Here is a 16,245-nt window from a genome sequence, read left to right as displayed (position 1 = left end):
GTTAACCCGAGACCTATCTATCTCCTACCTCAATACTAGCTGCTGTAATGGGTAAGAACTAAAAAATCATTTGGCTAGTACAATAGAAGTTTATCTCTCATTTATGGGTGGTCCACAGTAGGTGTCCTTGATCAGTGGAAATGATCTTCCACTAGACTGTATGTCTATGATAGCAGAAAACTTTTTCTTTTTTAACATTGCTCTAATCCCAGATCTTCTGGCAGTGCCTGAACAAGGCAGGTTCTCAATAAACATATGAACCCCTAACTAACTACAGATAGTCTTTATTTTTAGTAAACTAAAGGAAAACAGTCTGGATTTCCAAAAAAGATAAATTACACCATCAACTTTTCCTTTATAACAGGACTTTCCCACATTATTTTTTATCATAAATTTTTCATTGCATACTTCAGAATTTAGATGTGAAGTTTTTATGAACAGGTTCAAAAAACAATGCACTAGGAAATATATATTGAAAAACATCTCAAACCACAGTTCCCAAAGCTAGATCACAGGGCTAATTTTCAAAGTGTTGAGAGTAAGAGAGAAGAGTCAGAAATGGAAGATTAAGAATCTTGCATAATACCTGGCATGTAATTGAACATGAAAAAATAATTTTAAGTTGGCAAAAATAAAATTAGAAATAAAAGCCAATCTGTATGTAAACAAGAAGTTTTATTTGCTTTTGAAGCCATAGCAAGAATTAAATATAAACCCATTGTGAATTTTAAAGCCAGCCAGAGATGAGTCAGTGTTTAGGGGAGAGTGGATACATGGGAAGAAAACATGGATTCCTTGTTCTGGATCCTGCCTTTTTTTTAATCAGGATTTTGTCTGCTTATGGGAAGGCACACACCTAGAATTATTTTTAATACAATTACTTACTCCTAATATCTGATGGCAAAGCTTCTGGTTCTCTTTTGTCGGGAGAATAGCAAAGATGGTTAAAGGATCTGATTAAATTGACCATTTCAGTTCCCCTTATCCAGGTGATCTCACACAGATTAAAATGGGATTTATTTCATTGAAGTTTGAAAAATCGTATGTATCAGATAGGTTTATTTGGTTGCAAGCAACAGAAGTAGAAACACCAACAGTAAAGGGAGTGAATATTTATTTTACAGCATATGGAAATAGTGCAGAGACTTGAAGGAAAACCAGGACTTGAAAAGGAAAAAACCTGTGTAGTCTTGAAGATCTAGGTAGCAGTAACTCTTTTTCCTTTTTTAAAAAAATTCTACAAGTTTAAACGTTTAGTGGACTTATATTTTACATAGTAAATGTGGTCACATACTACTCTGCTTTAACAACTACCCTTAATTACTGAAACATTTGGTTGCATTACTTTAACGGGATCTGAACAGTTTATTGCTTACCTCATACGCATCTTTATCACTGAATTATTGTCATGTAAAGATATGGATGTTTGATCTGCAAGATATTTCCCATGAACACTATGTAATGAAACTGAGTGACAACTAAGTGAGCTACCAGTAAAAGACCTAAAACAGAAAGCCACAGAACGATGCTAATTCAAGGCAATGAATGGACAGTGTTTGGAATGCCTTGCAGGAATGTGTCAGGGGATTTGAGCTGCTCATTATTTGTGTAACTTCAGAGTCTACATTGCTAAAAAGCTTATCTATCTAAAATATGCGTAACTAGTTGCTTTCCTTTGACTACTATTTAATCACTCCAGCGCTTTTAAAGTGGTACAAAAATCATTGCCAGGGACACTTTCTCATGCAGAAGAACAAGTAGCCACATTATAGCACATTCTATTTTCACAATCAAGCAACCCTTATTCCACGTTATCAAATGCAGTCACAAAGCTGATTGGCTTATACTCTATAGTATTTTGCTCTTTCTCTCAGCACACACTTCAGGCCTTGGGCAAAATGTTGTATGTGCTGTCACAGGGAAGGTTTATTGAACTGAGTCATTAACTGTATTCTCAGTTATAGCATTATCAGCCTCAAGTTTCATCTTTTCAATTAAAAGTGTTTATATAAATTTCTATGCTGTTTTCTTTCTGTGCTTGTTTTCAAAGCGAAGATTTATGTGGGTGACAAATTTATTATTTCCCTTAAGGCATTCTGTTGATTTACAGCTAAAGATTGAATGCATAAATGTACACTGAGTATCCTGCTTAAGATCATTTTGGAAACCTTATCTGACAGTCACTGAACCCTGAACAACAGACACAGGAAACAGTTACTTCCTGTTCAGTGTACATTCTTAGAGATTTGATCTGCATGATGCCTACCATGATCACTGTGTTATGGAGATTTGCTGCAAACCAATTAGTATCTAAAAAGATATTACCACAATCCCATGAATGGTTTTTGAGTACGACAACAAATTGGATAGCTAGAACCACTTATTTGCTGTTGATAAGTAATTTTATTACTCTAGAAGTTTCATTTTCAAAAGTATAACAAGAGAATTTATTTCAGTCAGGTGTTAAAGCTTAGATAAAGAAGTACATTAATATTTGTTGAAAACCAGATATTGTTTTGAAGAGGTGAGCCTAAGAGAATCTGAAAAGTGCTTTGTCTATGAATTTATTCTGCTGAGGAAGCATCCTGATGCAGCTCCTAAATATAAACCAGGATGATGTTCTCATACTCTAGATCTAAACGGTTCAGTTCCTATTCCTCCTGAGGTTGGCAGATTATAGACTCTTCCCTGCACTCCCTCTCAGTCTGAATTCCATCATGAAAACATATTAATAAACAGCATCTAGGAATAGAAACTAAAGTAAAAATACTCTCGGACTTTTCCTGTAGCATCATTTACTATCTTTACCTCTCCAATCATCTGAACTTCCCTTGGAAAACTATAGAAGGCACACAAAGAAATTGATCTCTGTGAACCTGAAAGACAGTACCATTTTTCTTTCCTTGCAGTTGGGTCATTAAAAACATGGATAACAAAACAGACTTTTAATATATCCTATCTTGAAGTTTGCTATTTGCTCTTCCTAATCTCCTAATTTTCCTAAAGGGAATTTGTACTTGAAAAGTAATTTGCATTTGGCAGAATAAGGGTCTAATTACTACCGGTGGTCTGTTTTTAAATAAGGAAACAGACACTACTTTTGAAATGGCATTTGATATGAAGATATCTCAGTCACTTCTTACCAGTTGTGGTGACTATTGAAACATTGTTAGAAAGTCTAATGGTTGTATTATACAACTTTAAAATCTTTGTTAGTACGTTTCAGGGTTCTATTTTTTCTCCAAAACACAGACAAAATATGTAGTTATGGTGTTTGGACTGTCAGCATCAGCAAAGTTTGTTGCTCATAGTTACAATGAATGTACAGTAGCTTTACTGACAAATTGATGCCATTTATTTTCATTCTTTTCTCCATCCACCAACCTTGTGAGGAAAATTACATTGCCCATTAAAGCATCATTGGGCATTTTCTCAGAGAAGGAAGAATTACCACGGATTAGTATTTCATGGTAGAAGTGAGTAATGTCCTCAACACTATTCAATATCATATTCTGCAGAAAGTACTAGAAGAATTTTTGGGAGAGACAAATACTTGTGAGTACTGCAAATGCCTGGATTTCTAGAAATATCTGAAATAATCAATTAACAAAGGCTCTGTTTGAATCTTTATATATTGATACTAAAAATCCAGAATAAAATTGTGTCTGAGATCTGAAATAAAGAGTATCTGAAAATATTGCCCTTTCCCTAAATTCATACCCACATAAAAATGTGCTTAATCATTATAAACGTAGCCTGAACTTTTAAGCAAGCTAATTATAGAATAAAATAGTCTTTTATTTAAATTTATTGCTTAACGTATTTAGCCAATTTAGCACATCCAAATGTTTTAAATGTCTTGCCAGAATTTCAAAATATAGCTTCTTTGTTCCTATTTTCTTCTTTACCACGTTAGTCATCCTTTCTTTATTATCCATTTATTACCAGGAAGAACAAACTTATTCTGGGGAAAATATGCTCAGAGTTCCTTTTTTTAACAGTTTCTCTGGAGCAGTCACCAATATAAAGATGAGGCAGACAGATCTTTTAGGCCTGCTGTCGAATGTCCTTCACCTTATTCATGAGAGATTTCTGATTTCTGAACATAAACTTGTTATAATGACCACTCAGGAAAATATTTAAGAAGCAAATTACTTGCCCCTTTTTTACTGAGTTATAACATACATGGAGTAAGATACAAAAATATTAAGTGTACAGGTTGAAGATTTAGGACAAATGACCATACCCATGTAATGACCCCCCAGATCAAGATATAGAGTATTTTCAACACCCCAGGTGGTTCCTTCATGCCCCTTATCTGTCAGCTTCTCAAACAGTTAACCACTATTCTGACATCTATCACTACAGAATAGTTTTTCCTATTCTTGAACATCATAGAAAGGAAATTATGTAATATGTACTCCTTTGTGTCTGACTTCTTTCAGTGCACATAATATCTGTGAGATTCATTCATGCTGTTACATTTATTAGTAGTTCATTTCTCTTCATTACTTAGTAGTATTCCATTGTGTGGTTAAGCCTCAATATGCTTATCCATCTCCCAGTTAGTGGGTATTTCAGTTGTTTCCGGTTTTTGCTATTTTGAATAAACTCTTATGGACACATGTATAAATGTCTTTTGTTAGACTTATGTACTCATTTTTCTTTGGTATATGCCTATAAGTGGAACTGCTCATCCATAGGGAAGGCATATGGTTAATTTTAGTAGAGATTGTCAAATAGTTTTCCAAAGTGTTTGTACCATTTTACGCTTCCACCAACAATGTGTGAAAATTATAGTTTCTCCATATCTTTGCCAAAACTTAGTCTTGTCAAACTTTAGTCATTCTAGAGGGTGTGAACAGTGTGGCTTCAATTTGAAGTTCCCTGATGAAGAATGATGTTACCTTTTCATATGCATATTAGCCATGTGGCTATCATGGAAGTGTCTGTTCAAGTCACTTGCCCATTATTAACTGAATTGTCTTTCTTTCTTAGTTCTTTATAAATTCTGGATACAGTTTTTTTTGCTGTGTGTATGTGTGTGGTATGTGTCTGTGGAGAGAGAGAGAGACAGAGAGAGAGAGAGATTTTTCCAGTCTGTGGCTCACATATTTGCATTTTTAACTTTGTCTTTTGATAAACAGAAGTTATTATTTTAGTGAAATCTAATTTTCAATTATTTTTTCATACATGGTTTGTGCTCATTGTTTCTTATTTTAAAAGTGTTTGCTTACCTTCAAATCATGAAGATATTACCCTATAGTTTGGTCAAAAAACTTTATTATTTGATCATCCACATTTACGTCTATAATCCATTTCAAATTTATTTTTGTCCATGATGTGAGGAAAATTTAAGGTTTATTAATTTTTCATGTGGATTTTAAAATGGATATGAGTTCATTTACATTTATGGTAATGACTACTATAGTGACATTTACATGTATCATCTTATTTGTTTTCAGTTTTACCACTTCTTTTTCCTCTATTACTCTTTTCCTACCTTATTTTGTATTAATTATATATATATGTCTTATGTAAACATATTATGTGCCTGTGGAAAAATTTCTCATGGATTTGCAGAATTTCTATTGTCTGTTTCCTAAGAAACAGAAATTGATATGCTATGAAAGATGTTTGCTTTTATTTTCCCCAGAAACATTTACTTTTTATATAGCATGAGGGTTAGATCTGCAGCCATTTTGTTTCTATAATGGTAGAGCTAACTGCTTCCAACCAAAAGATAATAAGCCTTCTCTTATCTCCCTAAGAGCTAACTGGTTACATTCTAGGTGGGTACCTGAATTAACAGAAAGGGTGACTGCATAAACCAGATATTTCCAAAGAAATTTAGAGCATTGTTTTCTTACGATTTTACATTTCAGGCACAACTGATCTTTCCCCAGAGGTTGATTTATGTACCAAGTGGTTAAAATAAGAACCCAGGATGCTTCCTATAAGGAAACTAAGGAGACTTAGAAGGAGAGAAGGGATAACTGCCTCTATTACAATTATTTTTTTTAACATCTTTATTGGAGTATCGTTGCTTTACAATGTTGTGTTAGTTTCTGCTGTATAACAAAGTGAATCACATATACGTATATATATACCTCCATATCCCCTCCCTCTTGCATCTCCTCCCACGATCCCTATCCCACCCCTCTAGGTGGTAACAAAGCACCAAGCTTATCTCTCTGTGCTATGTGGCTGCTTCCCACTAGCCATCTATTTTACATTTGGTAGTGTATATATGTCAATGCTACTCTCTCACTACGACCCAGATTCCCCTCTCCTCCCCGTGTCCTCAAGTCCATTCTCTACATCTGCGTCTTTATTCCTGTCCTGCCCCTAGCTTCATCAGAACAATTTTTTTTTATTTAGATTCCATAGATATGTGTTAACATACAGTATTTGTTTTTCTCTTTCTAACGTACTTCACTCTGTATGACAGACTCAGGTCCATCCACCTCATTAAAAATAACTCAATTTCATTTATTTTTATGGCTGAGTAATATTCCATTGTATATATGTGCCATGTCTTCTTTTATTTTTTTAATTTAACATCTTTATTGGAGTATAATTGTTTTACAATGGTGTGTTAGTTTCTGCTTTATAACAAAGTGAATCAGTTATACATATACATATATCCCCATATCTCTTCCCTCTTGTGTCTTCCTCCCTCCCACCCTCCCTATCCCACCCCTCTAGGTGGTCACAAAGCACCAAGCTGATCTCCCTGTGCTATGTGGCTGCTTCCCACTAGCTATCTATTTTACATTTGGTAGTGTATATATGTCCATATTACTCTCTCACTTTGTCCCAGATTACCCTTCTCCCTCCCTGTGACCTCAAGTCCATTCCCAAGTAGGTCTGCGTCTTTATTCCCATCTTGCCCCTAGGTTCTTCATGACCATTTTTTTCTTTTTTTTTTTTTAGATTCCATATATATGTGTTAGCATACAGTATTTGTATTTCTCTTTCTGATTTACTTCACTCTGTATGACAGACTCTAAGTCCATCCACCTCACTACAAATAACTCAATTTCATTTCTTTTTTATGGCCAATATTCCACTGTATATATGTGCCACATCTTCTTTATCCATTCATCTATTGATGGACACCTAGGTTGTTTCCATATCCTGGCTATTGTAAATAGAGCTGCAATGAACATTGTGGTACATGACTCTTTTTGAATTATGGTTTTCTCAGGGTATATGCCCAGTAGTGGGATTGCTGGGTCATATGGAATTTCTATTTTTAGATTTTAAGGACCCTCCATACTGTTCTCCATAGTGGCTGTATAAATTTACATTCCCACCAACAGTGCAAGAGGGTTGCCTTTTCTCCACACCCTCTCCAGCATTTACTGTTTGTAGATTTTTTGTTGATGACCATTCTGACCAGTGTGAGATGATATATCATTGTAGCTTTGATTTGCATTTCTTTAATGATTAATGATGTTGAGAATTCTTTCATGTGTTTGTTGGCAATCTGTATATCTTCTTTAGAGAAATGTCTATTTAAGTCTTCTGCCCATTTTTGGATTGCATTGTTTTTTTTTTTTTTTTTTTGATATTGAGCTGCATGAGCTGCTTGTAAATTTTGGAGATTAATCCTTTGTCAGTTGCTTCATTTGCAAATATTTTCTCCCGTTCTGAGGGCTGCCTTTTTGTCTTGTTCATGGTTTCCTTTGCTGTGAAAAAGCTTTTAAGTTTCATTAGGTCCCATTTGTTTATTTTTGTTTTTATTTCATTTCTCTAGGAGTTGGGTCAAAAAGGATCTTGCTTTGATTTATGTCAAAGAGTGTTCTGCCTATGTTTTTCTCTAAAAGTTTTATAGTGTCTGGACTTACATTTAGGTCTTTAATCCATTTGGGGTTTATTTTTGTGTATGTTGTTAGGAAGTGTTGTAATTTCATTCTTTTACATGTACCTGTCCAGTTTTCTCAGCACCATTTACTGAAGAAGCTCTCTTTTCTCCATTGTATATTCTTTCCTCCTTTATCAAAGATAAGGTGACAACATGTGCATGGGTTTATCTCTGGGCTTTCTATCCTGTTCCATCGATTTATATTTCTGTTTCTGTGCCAGTACCATGCTCTCTTGATTACTGTAGCATTGTAGTATAGTCTAAAGTCAGGGAGCCTGTTTCCTCTATCTCCGTTTTTCTTTTTCAAGATTACTTTGGCTATTTGGGGTCTTTTGTGTTTCCATACATATTGTGAAATTTTTTATTCTAGTTCTGTGAAAAATTCCATTGGTAGTTTGATAGGGATTGCATTGAATCTATAGATTGCTTTGGATATTATAGTCATTTTCACAATATTGATTCTTCCAATTCAAGAACATGGTTTATCGCTCCATCTGTTTATATTGTTTTTAATTTCTGTCATTGGTGTCTTACAGTTTTCTGCATACGGGTCTGTTGTTTCCTTAGGTAGGTTTATACCTAGGTATTTTATTCTTTTCGTTGCAATGGTAAATGGGAATGTTTTCTTAATTACTCTTTCGGATTTTTCATCATTTGTGTATAGGAATGCAAGAGATTTCTGTGCATTGATTTCGTATCCTGCTACTTTACAAAATTAATTGGTTAGCTCTAGTAGTTTTCTGGTGGCATCTTTAGGATTCTCCATGTATAGTATCGTGTCATCTGCAAACAGTGACAGCTTTACTTCTTCATTTCCAGTTTGGATTCCTTTTATTTATTTTTCTTCTCTGATTGCTCTGGCTAAAACTTCCAAAACTATGTTGAATATTAGTGGTGAGAGTGGGCAGCCATATCTTGTTCATGATCTTGGTGGAAATGGTTTCAGTTTTTCTCCATTGAGAATGATGTTGGCTGTGGGTTTGTCATATATGGCCTTTATTATGTTGAGGTATGTTCCCTCTATGGCTACTTTCTGGAGGGTTTTTATAATAAGTGGGTGTTGAATTTTTTTGAAAGCTTTTTCTGCATCTATTGAGATGGTCATATGATTTTTCCCCTTCAATTGGTCAATATGGTGTATCACAATGATTGATTTGCACGTATTGAAGAATCCTTACGTTCCTGGGATAAAACCCACTTGATCATGGTGTATGATCCTTTTAATTTGCTGTTGGATTCTTTTTGCTAATATTTTGTTGAGGATTTTAGATCTGTGTCCATCAGTGACATTGGCCAGTAGTTTTCTTTCATTGTTACATCTTTGTCTGGTTTTGGTATCAGGGTGATGGTGGCCTCATAGAATGAGTTTGGGAGTGTTCCTCCCTCTGCTATATTTTGGAAGGGTTTGAGAAGGATGGGTGTTAGCTTGTCTCTAAATGTTTGATAGAATTCACGTCTTAAGCCATGTGGTCCTGAGCTTTTGTTTGCTGGAAGATTTTTAATCACAGTTTCAATTTTAGTGCTTGTGATTGGTCTGTTCATATTTTCTATTTCTTCCTGGCTCAGTCTTGGAAAGTTTTACTTTTCTAAGAATTTGTCCATTTCTTCCAGGTTGTCCATTTTATTGGCATATATTTGCTTGTAGTTGTCTCTCATGATCCTTTGTATTTCTGCAGTGTCATTTGTTACTTCTTTTTAATTTCTAATTCTATTGATTTGAGTCTTCCTTTTTTCTTGATAAGTCTGGCTAATGGTTTATCAATTTTGTTTATCTTCTCAAAGAACCAGCTTTTAGTTTTATTGATCTTTGCTATCATTTCCTTCATTTCTTTTTCATTTATTTCTGATCTGATCTATATGATTTCTTTCCTTCTTCTAACTTTGGTTTTTTTCTGTTCTTATTTCTCTAATTGTTTTAAGTGTAAGGTTAGGTTCTTTATATGACATTTTTCTTGTTTACTTTGGTATGACTGTATTGCTTACCTTTTAGAACAGCTTTATACACCTGTATACACCTTTATACACCTTGTAAACCTGTATAAGCTTACCTTTTAGAACAGCTTTTTCTGAATCCCAAAGGTTTGGGGTTGTCATGTTTTCATTATCATTTGTTTCTAGGTATTTTTTGATTTCCTCTTTGATTTCTTCAGTGATCTTTTGGTTATTTAGTAGTGTATTGTTTAGCCTCCATGTGTTTGTATTTTTTCCAGGTTTTTTCCTGTAATTGATATCTCATCTGATAGCACTGTGGTCAGAAAAGATACTTGATACAATTCCAGTTTTCTTAAATTTACCAAGGCTTGATTTGTGACCTAAGATATAATCTATCCTGGAGACTGTTCCATGTGTACTTGAGAAGAAAGTGTATTCTGTTGTTTTTGGATGGAATGTCCTATAAATATCAATTAAGTCCATTGTTTAATGTATCATTTAAAGCTTGTGTTTCCTTATTTATTTTCATTTTGGATGATCTGTCCATTGGTGAAAGTGGGGTGTTAAAGGCCCTTACTATGATTGTGTTACTGTTGATTTACCCTTTTATGGCTGTTAGCATTTGCCTTATGTATTGAAGTGCTCTTATGTTGGGTGCATAAATATTTACAATTGTTATATCATGTTCTTGGATTGATCCCTTGATCGTTATGTAGTGTCCTTCTTTGTCTCTTGAAATAGTTTTTATTTTAAAGTCTGTTTTGTCTGATATGAGAAATGCTCCTCCTGGTCTCTTTTGATTTCCATTTGCATGGAATATCTTTTTCCATCCCTTCACTTTCAGTCTATATGTGTCCCTAGGTTTGAAGTTGGTCTCTTGTATACAGCATATATATATGGGTCTTTTTCTGTTTCCATTCTGCTAGTCTTTATCTTTTGGTTAGAGCATTTAATCTATTTACATTTAAGGTAATAATCCATATGTATGTTACTGTTACCATTTTCTTAATTCTTTTGGATCTGTTTTTGTAGGTCTTTTCCTTCTCTTGTGTTTCCTGCCTAGAGAAGTTCCTGTAGCATTTTTTTAAAGCTGTTTTGGTGGTGTGAATTCTCTTAACTTTTGCTTTTTTGTAAATGTTTTAATTTCTCCATCGAATCTGAATGAGATCCTTGCTGGAAGAGTATTCTTGATTGTACGTTTTTCTCTTTCATCACTTTAAATATGTCCTGCCACTCCCTTCTGGCTTGCAGGGTTTCTGCTGAGAAATCAGCTATTAACCTTATGGGGATTACCTTGTATGTTATTTGTTGCTTTTCCTTTGCTGCTTTTAATATTTTTTTGTTTGTATTTTTTTTTTGATACTTTGATTAATATGTGTCTTGGTGTATTTCTCCTTGGCTTTATCCTGTATGGGACTCTCTGTGCTTCCTGGACTTGATTGACTATTTCCTTTCCCATGTTAGGGAAGTTCTGAACTATAATCTCTTCAAATATTTTCTCAGACCCTTTGTTTGCTCTTCTTCTTCTGGGACCCCTATAATTTGAATGTTGGTGCATTTCATGTTGTCCTAGAGGCCTCTGATAGTGTACTCAATTCTTTTCATTCTTTTTTCTTTATTCTGCTCTGCAGTAGTTATTTCCACTATTTTATCTTCCAGGTCACTTATCCGTTCTTCTGCCTCACTTATTCTGCTCTTGATTCCTTCTAGAGAATTTTTAGTTTTATTTATTGTATTGATCATTATTGTTTGTTTGTTCTTTAGTTCTTCTAGGTCCTAGTTAAGTGTTTCTTGTATTTTCTCCATTCTATTTCCAAGATTTTGGGTCATCTTTACTATCATTACTCTGAATTCTTTTTCAGGTAGACTGCCTATTTTTACTTAATTTGTTTGGTCTGGTGGGTTTTTACCTTGCTTCTACATTTGCTGCGTATTTCTCTGTCTTCTCATTTTGTTTAACTTATTGTTTTGGGGTCTCCTTTACACAGGCTGCAGGTTCTTTGTTCCCCTTGTTTTTGCTGTCTGCCCCCTGTTGGTGAGGTTAGTTCAGTGGGTTGTGTAGACTTCTTTGTGGAGGGGACTGGTGCCTGTGTTCTGGTGGGTGGGGCTGGATCTTGTCTTTCTGGTGGGCAGGACCGTGTCTGGTGGTGTGTTTTTGGGTGTCTGTGAACTTAGTATGATTTTAGGCAGCCTCTTTGCTAATGGGTGGTGTTGTGTTCCTGTCTTGCCAGTTGTTTGGCATGGGGCATCCAGCACTGGAGCTTGCTGGCCGTTAGGTGGAGTTGTGTCTTAGCATTGTGATGGAGATCTCTGGGAGAGCTCTCGCCAATTGATATTATGTGGGGCCAGGAAGTCTCTGGTGGTCTAATGTCCTAAACTCATCTCTCCCACCTCAGAGGCTCAGTCCTGACACCAGGCTGGAGCACCAAGACCCTGTCAGCCAAATGGCTCAGAAGAAAAGGGAGAAAAAAAGAAAATATATATAAAAATAAAAAATAGTAAATAAAAAAATTTAAAAATTATTAACATAAAAAATAATTTTTTTAAAAAAAGAAAAAAGTGACCAAACCAATAAACAAATCCACCAATGATAACAAGCATTAAAAACTAAACCAAGATAAAATAAATATCAGAAACAAATCAGTCACAGACAGGAAACCCCAAGGCTACAGTTGTTCCTAAAATCCACCAGCTAAATTTTGGGATGATCCCTTGTCTATTCAGGTATTCCACAGATGCAGGGTACATCAAATTGATTGTGGGGATTTAATCTGCTGCTCCTGAGGCTGCATGGAGAAATTTCCCTTTCTCTTCTTTGTTCGCACAGCTCCTGGGGTTCAGCTTTGGTTTTGGCTCCACCTCTGAGTATAGGTCACTGTTAGATATCTGTTCCCTGCCCAGACAGGAGGGGTTAAGCAGCTGTGGATTAGGGGGCTCTTGCTCACTCAGGCCAGGGGGAGGGTGGGGTACAGTAGTCATAATTGGAATGTGGAGTGAGCCTGCAGTGGCAGAGGTCAGCGTGATTTTGCAACAGCCTGAGGCATGCTATGTGTTCTCCCAGGGAAGTTGTCCCTGGATCATAGGACCCTGGCAGTGGGATGCTGCACAGGGTCCCAGGGGGAGGGGGTATGTGTAGTGACCTGTGCTTGTATACAGAATTCTTGGTGGCTGCAACAGCAGCCTTAGTGTTTCATGCCCGTCTCTGTTATCTGCACTGATAGCCGTGGTTCGCACCCATCTCTGGAGCTCCTTTAGGCCGTGCTCTGTCTTCTGTGCGCACACGGGAAAGGAATCCCCTCTGCCCGCACACCTGGAAACAGTGGTCTCTTTCCTCTTAGGCAGGTCCAGATTTTTTCCCGGACTCCTTCCTGGTTAACTGTGGTGCACTAACCCCCTCAGACTGTCTTCACGCAGCCAACCCCAGTCCTCTCCTGGGGTCTGACCTCCAAAGCCCAAGCCTCTGCTCCCAGCTCCCACCTGCCCCGGCAGGTGAGCAGACAAGCCTCTCAGGCTGGGGAGTGCTGGTTGGCACCAATTCTCTGTGCAGGAATCTTTCTTCTTTGCCCTCTGCACCCCTGTTGCTGTGCTCTCCTCCTTGGCTCCAAAGCTTCCCCCCCGCCCACCCACCAACTCCATTAGTGAAGAGGCTTCCTAGTGTGTGGAAACTTTTCCTCCTTCACAGCTCCTTCCCAGAGGTGTAAGTCCCATCCCTATTATTTTGTCTCTGTTTTTTCTTTTACCTACCCAGGTACTTGGTGATTTTCTTGCCTTTTGGGAAGTCTGAGGTCTTCTGCCAGCGTTCAGTAGGTGTTCCGTAGGAGCTGTTCCACATGTAGATGAATTTTTGTTGTATTTGTGGGGAGGAAGGTGATCTCCACATCTTACTCCTCTGCCATCTTCTATTACACTTTTTAAATGGGAAAAATTATTATTTCTGGGTCCCTTGCCAATAGAGTGATGCCACCACCTGTGGAAGACTTTATCAATCAGGCTTTTGTCACATCAACTTGTGGGGTGCTATGTGTGGGAAACTGATGCTGCAATGCTTCTCTGCTGTTGATTTTCTTATTTTTGAATAACTTTTGAAATTAAATGCTGACCTCTGATTCAGATGCCTCGTGTTTTTTCAAGTATCTTTCTCTATAAAAATACATCATTGTGCACGTATGGTAACATCTGAGATGAGTCACAGTTTCTGACTTAATATGTTACTTTTTTGATGTATCTTTCAGTATGAATTTTGTGGTTACCCTAGAAATTACAATATGTACTCAAGTCATTACAGTTTAATTAGTACTTTACCACATCTCAAACAAGACAAAAGCCTGATAGTATGTAACTCTACTTACATTCCCCAACCTTTTGCCCATTGTTGTCACAAATTTTATCTCTACATATCTTATAAAGTGCACAAGATATTTGAATTATTGTTTATTTAAACATTCAAGAATCTCTTCTGTTACCTGTTTAAATGGTCCATCTACAAATCCATTTTATCCATCTTTTTCTCTATTTCTTTTACTATGTTAATGATAGCTAGTTTGAAATTCCTATTTGGATCATCTCTGAGTGCTTCTATTGCCTATTTTATCTCCTGGTTATCAATCACTTTCCTTCTTGTTCACATGTCAGAAATTTTCTTACTGTGTGCCATGAATCATGGATGGTATAATTTACAAGTTCTGGATTATGCTATCTTCGTCTAGGTGGTGTTAAATTTTCTTCTGGTAAGCAGTTATATTACTGGAAAATCACCTTGATTCTACTGAAGTCTGGTTGTAGGATTTATTTTTAGGAAATAGGTCAACTTATTTCAAATTTTCTTTACTCTTGGCTATGCCTAGAGTGTGATTCTTTCTCCAAGATGTGGCTTTTCAGGAGTCTCAACAGAATACATTCCTAAAGCTTTCACCAATGCCTTAGCATTCTGGCTGGGGCTGACTCTACATATCCTCAGCAATATCTAGCCTCTGAAAATTCTGTATAGCTCTGAGAGTCCTCAGCACCTATTTTCTGCTAGACCTCCTAGATTTTCACCGTTAAATATACAACTTGAGAACTGACCTGGACCCAAAGGGAATTTTTAAACAGATTTTTGGGACTCCATCCCTGTGGCTCTATCTTCTCAGGTACCCTGCTGCCAAATCCCATCCATCTTACCCACTATGAATCCTAATCTCTGTTTCCTCCACCTGGTGAAACTTTCATTTTCTGCTTTTAGGGTGAATGTGGGGCTTACCTCATATACTGCTCTTCTCTTATGGATCATGGCTATCCATTTATGAATGTCACTTATGTGTAAATAGTTTTGTTAATTTTTCAGTTTTAAAAAAATTTATGGTGTGAGGGTATGTTTCATACCAGCTCTCAAAGGTTAAAAGAATCAATATGATTTTAAACTACAACAGTCTTTGAGTAACATGCAGACATCTGAGTAACTAGTGAATGTCCCTTGAAGGAAAAATTATTTTGCAGCTCATAAGGCTATGTTGGAGGTTATATACTCTTAAAACATGAGTTCAAGCAATATCTATCTATATCCAGTACTGGTGGTAAGGTTCCACTTGAGTTCTTGTAGTTTGGTTGAAATTCACACACCACAATCATGGGTGAGAGGAAAGAGTTTCGTTTCTTTTCTTTTCTTTGTTTTATTTTTTTACAACTTTATTGATAAATATTTCATATATCATACAATTCACTAATTTAAAGTTTAGAGTTCAGTGTTATTATTATATTCACCAAGTTGTGCAACCATCTCAACAATTTAATTTTAGAGTATTTTCACCATTCCAAAAAGGAAACCCCATATCTATTAGCAGTCTATCCCCATTCCTATTCTCCTCTCCTAGTTCCATACCTAGGTATCTACTAATAGACTTTCTGTCACTATGGGTTTGCCTATTCTGGACATTTCACATAAATTGAATCATATAATATGTGGTCTTTTGTGACTAGCTTCTTTCGCTTTGTCTAATGTTTTAAACAGCTAAGGTTCTTCACTGTTTATTTCCTATGTTTACTTTTTATTAAGGTATAGATATATGGAGAGATATAATCTACATTAACAAAATCTTCCATTTTAAAGTATACAATTCAGTGGATTTTAGTATATTCACAATGTTGTGCAACCACAACCACAGTCTAATTTCAGAATATTCCCATCATCCCACAAAGTAGCCCCAGACCTGTTAGCGGTCACTTCCAATTCCCCTATTTCCCCATCCCCTGAAAAACACCAATTTACTTTCTCTATATAGTCATATGCCTATTACGGACACTTTATAAAATAGCGTGATATATTATGTGACCTACTGTGTGTTACTTCTTTCACTTAGCATAGTGTTTCCAAATTTCATCCATACTGTAGCATGTAGCATGTGACCTCACTTTTTTAAATTGAATAATATTCCCCTGTATGGATATACCACATTGTGCTTATGAAT

This window comes from Grampus griseus, assembly GCF_964374135.1.
Source record: "Grampus griseus genome assembly, chromosome: X".
Taxonomy (NCBI): Eukaryota; Metazoa; Chordata; class Mammalia; order Artiodactyla; family Delphinidae; genus Grampus; species Grampus griseus.
Note: the sequence above shows the minus strand (reverse complement) of the source record.